Here is a 9,792-nt window from a genome sequence, read left to right as displayed (position 1 = left end):
TTTATTTGTTTCATCTTTGAGAAATCTGGCTGGAAAAAAAGTAACTGAGTAAAAGTCAGCCAGGTTATTTTTTTGAATATGGACTTGCATGGACAAACTGAATGACACAACATATCCACAGAAGTAAGCTATTGAAGAACATTAAACCTATTCACAGACCAAATGAATTTACCTCAGCATGAGCATGATTCAGACCAAATGCCAAAGCCAGCAGTAGAAACTTTACCATGGTGGTGCCTGCCATTGCTCTTCTGCAGAAGCTCAAAGTAGAATATTGGTTGTGAAGAAACTGAACTGACAAAGCTTTTTATACAGTTAGTTAGAGGGAGTTTCATGGAAACAACCAATGATTCTGCACCACAACAACCTGCATCTGTCCAGTATTTCTACTTTGACCCTTCTTTGTGGCATACAATCTCATATCCTTAAACTAATAAGATTAGGCTAAAGGTCAGGGTCTGTTGGGATGATTAATTGAGCATTCCTGTCAGAAAAAAGATCTATCCCTGTGAGAACATGTAAGAAATCATTTTGCCTTCAAAACTATACTGGTGGGTAAAGGTCACAATACATATGCATATGTCATACATGAGTCATTTAAAACCATAGCATATGCTTTAAAATATATACAGAAACTAAACACAATACTGTGCAGTTAAATTAATTTAAAATTGTGGCCTGGGCTAAATGAACCAAAGCAACCACACTATTAGAAGATAAGATGCTAAAACTTGACAAGGATGTCTTAAAAAGGTGTTTATATATCCTGTGCGACCTTTAAGTGTTTCAATATATTGACTACTTTATTCTTCCAGTAGACTGAATTCAAAAGATATGGCACAAAGCTACAAGAGATATCAAAAAGCTAACTATATAAATAATAGAAAAAAGATGCAAGATGTCTACCGTCAATACATACAGATATCATTAAAAAAGAAAACAAATTAAGTGAAACAGTCTATAAAAATAATGACATTCTAGCCATTCTGACAGGTGTAAGATGGTATCTTAAAGTTGTCTTGATTTGCATTTCCCTGATCGTTAAGGAAGTTGAGCATGACCTTAAGTGTCTTTTGGCCATTTGAACTTCTTCTGTTGAGAGATCTCTGTTCAGCTCAGTGCCCCATTTTATAATTGGGTTGATTAGCCTTTTACAGTCTAATTTCTTCAGTTCTTTATATATTTTGGAGATCAGACCTTTGTCAGTTGCACATTGGTGAAGATCTTCTCCCAGTCAGTGGGTTGCCTTTTTGTCTTAGTGAGAGTCTCCTTTGCTTTACAGAAGCTTCTCAGTCTCAGGAGGTCCCATTTATTCAATGAGGCCCTTAATGTCTGTGCTGCTGGGGTTATACATAGGAAGTGGTCTCCTGTGCCAATGTGTTGTAGAGTACTTCCCACTTTCTCTTCTATCAGGTTCAGTGTGTTGGGAATGATATTGAGGTCTTTAATCCATTTGGACTTGAGTTTTGTGCATGGTGATAGATATGGACATGGATATAAATAAAGGACATTGAGCCTATAATTAGTTATACTAGAGAAGCTAAATAAGAAGGAGAACCCAAAGAAAAACATATAGGCATCCTCCTGAATATAACCCTTCATCAATGAAAGCAATGAAAGGAGATAGAGACAGAGACCCACATTGGAGCACCGGACAGAAATCTCAAGGTCCAACTCAGGAGCAGAAGGAGAGAGAGCACAAGCAAGGAACTCAGGACCACGAGGGGTGCACCCACATACTGAGACAATGGGGATGTTCTATCGGGAACTCACCAAGGCCAGCTGGCCTGGGTCTGAAAAGGCCTGGGATAAAATCGGACTCACTGAACATAGCTGACAATGAGGACTACTGAGAACTCAAGAACAATGGCAATGGGTTTTTGATCCTACTGCACAGTACTGGCTTTGTGGGAGCCTAGGCAGCTTGGATGCTCACCTAACTAGACCTGGATGGAGGTGGGTGGTCCTTGGACTTCCCACAGGGCAGGGAACCCTGATTGCTCTTTGGGTTGATGAGGGAGGGGAAGTTGATTGGGGGAGGGGGAGGGAAATGGGAGGCGGTGGGGGGGAAGAGAAAGAAATCTTAAATAAATAAATAAATAAATAAAACATAATGACATTCAGAAAAACTATACAATGTGCAAATGGGCTCTGCATTCAAGCTCAAAATATGCTTACATTTCTGACAGCATGGAACCTCCCTGCCCAGTTGACATCTTTACACATCAAAACCAAGGTCTGTGTTGTGATTAGCCATAGATCTTGTCATTCATTTCCAGGAACAACCAAGCTATCAGGACTCTGCAGAACTTGTTTATCATCTGGGTCTTCCCTCTCTGACACATGGAATAACCTATAGCTAGTACTTTGGCATTTTGAGTTGACAACCCATGATTACTATGTGATTGAAATAGTCAGCCCTGGTGTGGGAAGTCCTTCTGTCTGTTTGTTGCTTTTCTTTGTTAATGAATAAAGACAATGCTTGTCCTATTGATATGGTAGAACTTAGGTGTGTGGGGAAGACAGAACTGAATGCTGGGAAAAGGAAAGAGTCAAGCAGACAACATGGATCTGCAGCCAAAGGTAGATGTGATGAAACTTTGCTGGTAGTCCATGACCTAATGGTGATATACAGATTAATTGAAATGGGTTAAATTAAGATGTAAGTGTTAGCCAATAAGATGCTAGAGCTAATGTACCAAGCAGTGATTTGATGAAAACAGTTTCTGTATGATTATTTTGGGCCTGGGTGGCCAGGACAAACAAGTGATCTCCTTGCGACAATGGGCGCCTATGTGGCAACTAAATCCACATAAAATCTGAGAGGGCTTGAAAATGAATTCTAGATAAAAATAAAATACACAGTTTAACATAGCTTCTAGCTGTTTGCTGGCAGTGTGCCACAGCTCCTTTAAGAGAGGTTTTCCTGATTCAGCCACAGTAGGAAAAAAAGCTGGGCCATTTTGAAATGTCAGCTTTCTGGGTTCTTCTGCCAGTGTGACCTCTAGATTTTTCAGGCAGAAGGCCCCACTACAGAGCATTTCAGTAGGGTTTGTGAGCAGTGTGTTGCAACTTGTTTGATGGCAATGTGGACTAACTTTGTGCCTGAAACTGGGATGGTGTGTGAGGCTCAGAGATACAAGCAGATCCACCATGATGGACTGTGCATAGTGATCAGGCAGTACCATATATACAATAGCAATAGCGCAGCTTAAGTTTTAGACTGTGCGGAACAAGCAGTGATTTACCATATTTGACCTAGCTATGGTGCAGCATAAGTTTTTAAGAAGTGCTTAGCATTCTAGGAAGTGCTTCTGGGCAGAAAACATTTACAGATATGCAATAAAGACAAATCCAAATAAAAAGACCTCAAATGAGTCATAGTGTTGGACAAATATATGTAGGCTTGGGAGAGAGAAGAGAAAGAGTATAGAGAGTCATAAAATAAAGTTAATGCTTAAAAATAAGTGTAAAGTCTATAAAGTGACACTACCGATAGTCACAGATAAAAAGGAGTAAGAAAAATAAGCCATGTAAAGAAGGACTATACACAGAGTCTGGATTGTGTATATTATTGTGTTATCTTTGAATTTTTTGACTGTGAAAGAGCTAAGTACAGAGAGGCATTTCATTGTATGGACTGCTAAGTTAAACCAACATAAAGGTTTCTTAATTTCAAAATTTGAGTCTAAGGATATGTTGTTTTAGAAAAGAGGTTCTTCATTTGTTGTCACAGAAGATGAGAACATGTGGATTGCTTCCAGACCAATATGGTTTCATAGACCAAGACCCCCTGAAAGGTCTCCATGAACACCCTCAAAAAATTACTTTGCCAAACTGGTTACTGAGATGAACCTAGCACACAGGATACACCATAAAAGACGTGATGAACAGCATCCCAAATCAGCAGGAAACTGTATGGAAAATGCTACGCCCATATTCCCAAATGCTGTCTATAATTGTTTATTTATATTTACAGGGCGATATGATATAGATATGAATAATTTGCATTTGTATGTATCTTGGTTTCATGATACAAATTTAAGGTAAAGTCTGTTATAATATATATGTATATTTCTTCACTTGATTAAGATATTGTGATAGTGTAGCTCATTTAAAGATATGATGTATGTTTAAGAAATATGCGGTGAACTCCCTGACCAGCAGGAAGGAACAGCCACCAGACGAGGATTCTTCTCAAATCACGCTTTATTGGAGCCTCTTGGTTGTAAGGGAGAGCAGAAAGCAAGGGGCCCCAAGCTCTGAGCTGTAGCTGCTTATATAGGGAGTCTGCCTAGCAAAGCCTTTGATACTTTGATACTTTAACTGCTTTTCTGGAGACCCACCGGCAGGAAAGAAAGCAGGGGAACATCCCTGTCAATTACAGACCACAAGGAAGTTCCCCTGCTGGTCAGGGGAAGTGTGGGCAGCTAAATCACAACAACTCATCCTGTTTTCTGGTGGAAGAACTGCAACCTTTATTATGGTATCAAGTGAGGCCAGGGCCAAATGCCATCTTGTAATGGCAACCACTCAAATCGGCTCCCAGCAGAAATATATGTTAATAGATAATCACCTATAACAGACAAACTTTAGTCAAGTTAGTTAGATTTTCTAGATGTATAAAGATACTTAAGCTAGATAGGCATTCTTCACATCTTTAAGAGACCTTCAGAATAAGGCATTTAAAATGTTTAAAAACTTAAGACTTGAGACATATCTCCTTCTGGGCATACAAATCTACTGCAAGAGGAAGATGGGCATCGAATTGGCTCCTTATGGAACTGCTTAGCCATTTGGGGAAGAAACTGCTTTTGCCTGGACTGCTGAACTGGCCTTGCATGATCCGCAGTGAAATGACTGCTGAAATTACCTAAAGATGAGATGATCTTTTGAGGTTCCTGCTTCATGAAAGAGTCTGTGAGGCATTCTGAAATATTCAAAAGAAAATAACTGGTACACTGCCAATATAGATAGAACTGTCTTTGAAATTTCCTGCTTCATAAAAAAGTCTGCTGGATACTGTGGTTGAAGATGGTTGCCCCAATGGTACAAAAGAACTTTGGGTGACTGTCCAGGCAGTGAGATGTCTCTGTCAATTCTAGAGTTCTGGAAGTTGCTTACAATGGACTTCCTGTTTACTTGGGTAATGTTATATCCTTCTGATATCTTCAATGGAGTCGAAGAATTTATAGCTATAGTTAGTTTTTTTAGTTATAATAAAGAATGAAGTAGATATAAATGTTGTAACTGTATTTCTTGCTTGATGCCTGTTTTGTTATATGTAATTTTACTATGATAAACTTAAAACCTTCCTTCTTATTTAAACAGAAAAGGGGAAAATATGTGGGAGGTCCTTCTGTCTCTGTGTTGCTTTTCTTTGTTAATGAATAAAGAAAGTGCCTTGGCCTGTTGATAGGGCAGAACTTCGGTAGCCGTGGAAAAAAGAACTGAATGCTGGGAGAAAAAAAAAAAAACAGTCCTGGAGACACCATCAATCCATGACCATAGGTAGATATGCTGAAACTTTGCTGGTAGGCCACAACATCATGGTGATATATAGATTAATAGAAATGGATTAAATTAAGATGTAAGAGTTAGCCAATAAGGAACTAGAGCTAATGGGCCAAGCAGTGATTTAATGAATACATTTTCTGTGTAATTATTTCAGTGCTGGGCAGCTAGGACAATTAAGTGTTATCATTGCAACACAGCCTTCCATGATACTTTTTAAAAATTATATCTTATTATTATCTCTATCTATTTTAATTTTTAGATTATAGCATAGTTACATCATTCCCCACTTTCCTTTCTTCTATGTAAACCTTCCAATATTTACCCCTTCATCTCTATCTACTTTGTGGACTCTTCTATCACTAAATGTTTTTACATGCATATGAGTTCCAAGGTAGCAAGTGACTCCTCAACATTAATCTAAAGATTTGGAACTGGGAATAACAGAAGAGTCCTAACATGCACCATTTGTTTTTGGTCTGTGTTCACTTACTCAGTAGAATCTTTTATAGAAACTAGCATTTGCCTGCAAAAGTCATTATGCCATTTTTTTTAAAATGGAAAATTTATAACATGTTGTAGATGTATCACTATTTTATTATCCATTATACAGCTGTAGAACATTTAGGTTGTTTTCATTTTCTACCTGTTGTGAATAGAGCAACAATGAACATGCATGAGAAAGAAGCTGAAAGAAGTTTCTGATTATACATATTCACTTTTCCATGAACAATGAATACATTATAAGGAGTGGTCTTTTCACTCAAATATTGATTCAAATCTTTCTGCAAAAAAATATCTACCAGCAATATGCTCCTTAACATTTTTAATGAAACAGTTTTTTAACTATTTCCAAATTAATAACTGTCTGTGGACCCTGATAATTTAAAAAAGAGCTGTGCTTTTTGTCAATAAGCATCATGGTATAAACATTCTCCAAATATATCAACCATAATGACTTGGAAAATCAATATTCTTTAAATTTCAGTTGCTGACAAATAGAATGCCCAACATCAAGAAGTGCCTTGGCATAGGATTCCTGCATCATCAAATTCAATTACCGTCATTCAGATTGACATCAAAATGGAAAAGATTTATTTTACTATTTTCTCCTTCCATCATCTTTCTTCTACTGTATGGCAGGAACATGCCCTGCACATTCCTACTGCCCTTGCTGCAGTAAAAGCATATTCATTCTGTGTTTACTACTTACATCTATGTCTCACAGTCCCTAATATCTAATGGGTAACAAAATTTGCCTCTCCTTTCCACCTCTTTGGAAATCCTAGAATAAACATTCATTCATTGACGCTTTCTCTAAACAGTTTCATTAGTTCAGTTTCCATGTTCTTATGCTTCAACGTGATCTTTTCTAAATTTCTACAAATTTTCTTTTGTAATTATACTTATCCATTGTTCAGCTGGACATACTGTAGTGCACTGGGGAAAATGAGACTGAAATTTTTGATTGGAGTTATTGGTTCCCCTTCAAAAATGTGTCTATGATTAATATTATTTTCACTTGTGCTTGTCAAGAATCTTATACACTTGATCTAAACAAAAAGGCTCAGAAGCAATCTGGATAACAATGAGGATGTTAAGAGAGACATAATTCGTCTAATTTACATGGGATATAGTAAAAGACAAGATCTGCTGAGTAAATTTGGAGCATGGGGACCATGGAAATAGGTTGAATCATAGGGAAAAGGCATGGATGGGAGCAGACAAAAAATGTATAGCTCAATAACGTCAATAAAAGAACAATCTTCTACATATTCATTGACAACTGTCTCATTTACACTTACCATTATACAGTGTGTTATTAAATTCCCAAATTAATATAAACATATTGGTCCCAAGGTATTATAAAATGACACAAATTATTTTTTAAAAACATACTGAAGTTTAGAGTACAAAGTTGAATCAACCATGAGTTTGAAAAGAAAATATTCTTTATTTTCAGTTGAGTGACAACTCACCTCAGAGTTCCCAACATCAACAGCTTCCTGTGGCTTTGCCATCATGTTCAGTCCAAGGCAATTTGCCTCATCTGTTCAGCTGGAGGTCAAATCAATACAGTTTTTTTTCAGATATTTCCTTCTTCCTTTCCTCTCTAATATTGTTGTGCCAAGAAACTGCCTGTGTCTTTGCTTGAGTATGCACATATGCACAAACTTAATTAAAGATTTCATATTCTGAAAAGCTTTTTGGAACACTAAACAAACTCATTCATTCCAATTCTTTTTCTTCTATCTCTACTCACATAACAGTCATATTATTACATCAAACTTTCACAATTTTGAATATGACAGTAACTAACTTTTAAAGAACTCCCAAATAATGTCAGAGAAAGAGAAAAGAAGGGGCAAAGGCAGCAGAAAAACATTGGATAATGGAAAAGTCTGCTGAATTAAATCAACTAGTTTATTTCAAGGATGTGCTGATCCCGCAATGGAAGCTAGGAGATGTGCAGCACAGGGAAAGGGGTTTTGGTCTTGTATCTACAGGAGAAGAAAAACTGTGGATGTCGTCAAAATTAATAAAGGTTCAGTTTGAAGAGGAGAAACTTCTTGGAAAGGAGAAGTGACAATTCATCCACAATGATGATAATCATACAGGTGCTAAGAAAAACATATAGGATGGGGACAAGTTTCTGTTTTTTTTTTCTCTGCAGGAAAACATTCATATTCAAAACATTCAAGGGACCCTGGATCTTTGAATAGGGACAGGTGGAAAAAATAAGGATCCGCAAGAAAAATTGAATGGGTTATATATGTAAAAATATTATATATATGAATATATTATATATGAATATATATATTCCTATTCATAATTGTATAGAGCTGGTTTTTGAGTTGGACTTTGGCTCGATCCCTCTGTTCTGAATTCCAAGCCTGTTCTGAAGAGAAAAACCCAGAGTTTCTGTCTTGTGTCAGGAGCCATGGTATGGGCAGGAAAAAAAAGTATTTAGAGAACATCTTAACTTTTCTTCATAACACTTTTTGTCTTTATCATACTTTTCATTGAATCTATCTATCTATCTATCTATCTATCTATCTATCTATCTATCATCTATCTATCTATCTATCTATCTATCTATCTATCTATCTATCTATCTGTGTGTCTGTATATGTCTATATAAATAATGCTTAAGTTTTCCACAATGAAAAAGGAATTTTTCTGCAGTAATCTTTGATGTTTCCAGGAAGAAGATGGAGCCCTACAACAACAACTCAACCTGGTTGATATGAGGTCATGATACTGATAGTGCCACTACAAGATCTGCTTTGGGTACCAAAGGGTTCCAACTTGGTTAGCTGAAATGGTGCACATCTTTTACAATGTTCTGGCCAGACCTCCACAAAATACTCAGAGACTATTTGCAATCTTACCAGACATTAATCTTGAAATTTAACTATCATTTTATTTTCACAGGATGCCCTAGGAAAAATATCACCCCTATGGCAGCTGGAAGTAATTCTAGAAGATGATGCCCACTCTCCCAACAAAGTTTGTCCTCAGGCTTAGGGATTGATTATAATTGGTATGTGGTTGAGGGTTGGGGGAAGAATTTTATAATCTCAGGGTTCTTTTTTTTAAGAAAAAAAGAGGGAAAATTAGATAATGGGATAATACATTGGTATTTGTGAGTTATTGTTTATAGATTATTTGTATTTGTGAGTTATTGTTTATATATTATACATTAGTATAGATTCTTGTTTATTGATACAAAGTTAAATTATATTAAATACTGTATGTGTGCATGTTTCTACCTCAGTTTAAAACATATATATATATTTACCATATTACAGTGAACATACATACCTCAGATCAAGATACTTATACATTGTTTACATTTGGAGGTCATTGTCCTCATTTATTGCACAGTTGTTAATTTTTTAGACATTAAATTAGATAGGTATTAAGAATTATAGATAAATAGTCATCTATGTTTGTCATATTTATAGACTAATCATGTTCTTTAGATACATAGAGATTCTATTTTGTATAGATAGATAATATTCATCCTCTTCAAAGAGCTGTAGAAAATGGCATTTCAATAACTTAGATTTCTGTAATAGTGAGACACAATCGCTCCTGGCAACACTGATCTATTCCTGAGAGAATATTGAAAACCAAAGACACTCCACTTGGGGCTTGTCATCTTCTTGGCAAAACAGGACTTTGGACAAGGAACTGCCCATACCTCTTCTACTCACAAAATACATAGTATCCAGAAATGGATAAGCAGGACTGTCAAATCTTGTCAAGATAGGG

Source organism: Alexandromys fortis, unplaced genomic scaffold, assembly GCF_014885135.2.
Source record: "Alexandromys fortis isolate MF-2015 unplaced genomic scaffold, M_Fortis_MF-2015_v1.1 scaffold_490, whole genome shotgun sequence".
Lineage (NCBI taxonomy): Eukaryota > Metazoa > Chordata > Mammalia > Rodentia > Cricetidae > Alexandromys > Alexandromys fortis.
This window is presented reverse-complemented; position numbering follows the sequence as displayed.